Consider the following 1,548-nt stretch of genomic DNA (forward strand, 5'->3'; position numbering starts at 1 on the left):
CCCAAGTGCTGGGATTAAAGGTGTGCACCAAAATAAAGAATTCTTTATTCAGCTCTGTACCCCATTTTTTAATTGGGTTATTTGGGTTATCAGAGTCTAACTTCTTGAGTTCTTTATATATTTTCGATATTAGCCCTCTTCAGATGTAGGATTGGTGAAGATCATCTCCCAAGCTGTAGGCTACTGTTTTGTCCTATTTACACTGCCCTTTGCCTTGGAGAAGCTTCCCAGTTTCATGAGATCTCATTTATTAATTGTTTATCTTAGAGCCTGAGCCATTGATGTTCTGTTCAGGAAGCTGTGTCCTGTACCAAGGCATTCAAAGCTTTCCCCCACTTGCTGTTCTATTAGATTAAGTGTATCCAGTTTTATGTTGAGGCCTTTGATCTACTTGGACTTGAGTTTTGTGCAGAGTGATAGATATGGATCAATTTACATTCTTCTATATGTAGACATCCAGTTAAACAAGCACTGTTTGTTGACGATGCTTTCTTTTTTCCATTGTATGGTTTTGGCATCTTTGTTAAAAATCAAGTGTCCATAGGTATGAGGGTTTATTTCTGGGTCTTTGACTCACTTCCATTGATCAAGCTGTCTTTTCCTATACCAATGCCAAGCAATTTTTGTTAGAGAGTTGTTCAGTTTCCATGAGTGTATAGCTTTCTAGTGTTTCTGTTGTTGAAGTTCAGCTTTAATCCATGGTGGTTTGATAAGATACAAGGCATTATTATTTCAGTCTTCTTGGATCTGTCAAGGCTTGCTTTGTGACTGACTATGTGGTCAACTTTGGAGGAAGATCCACGGGGTGCTGAAAAGAAGGTATATTCTTTTGTGTTTGGGCGAAGTGTTCTATAGATGGCTACTAGGTCCATTTCATTCATATGTCTGTTAGTTTCATCATTTCTCTGTTTAGTTTTTTTTCTGAGTTACCTGTTAATAGATGAGAGTGGAATATTGAAGTCTTCCACTATTAACATGTGGGATTTGATGTGTGATTTAAGCTTTAGCAATGTTTCTTTTACAAATGTGGTCACCCTTGTGTTTGGGGCATAGATGTTTAGAATTGAAATATCATTTTGGTAGGTTTTTTTTTTGATGATTATAAAGTATCCTTCACTCTCTCTTTTGATTACTTTTGGGTGAAAGTCTTTTTTATTAGATAAAATGGAGAATGGCTTTTCCAGCTTGCTTCTTAGGTCTGTTGGCTTGGAAGACTTATTTCCCCACCCTTAACTCTGAGGTAATGTCTATTGTTATTGCTGTGGTATGTTTCTTATATGCAGCAGAATTATGGATCCTGTTTTCCCATCCATTCTGTTAGCCTGTGTCTTTTTATTGGGGAATTAAGCCCATTGGTGTTGAGAGATATTACTGACCATGCATTATTACTTCTTGTTATTTTGATGGTGGTGGTGGTGGTGGTGGTGATAGTGGTGGTGTGGTCATGGTAGTGGTAGTGGTGGTGGTGGTCATGGTGGTCATGGTTTTGATGGCGGTACAGTGGTGTGGTGGTAGCGATGGTGGTGATGGTGGTGGTGGTGGTGTGGT

Source organism: Mastomys coucha, unplaced genomic scaffold, assembly GCF_008632895.1.
Source record: "Mastomys coucha isolate ucsf_1 unplaced genomic scaffold, UCSF_Mcou_1 pScaffold6, whole genome shotgun sequence".
Taxonomy (NCBI): domain Eukaryota; kingdom Metazoa; phylum Chordata; class Mammalia; order Rodentia; family Muridae; genus Mastomys; species Mastomys coucha.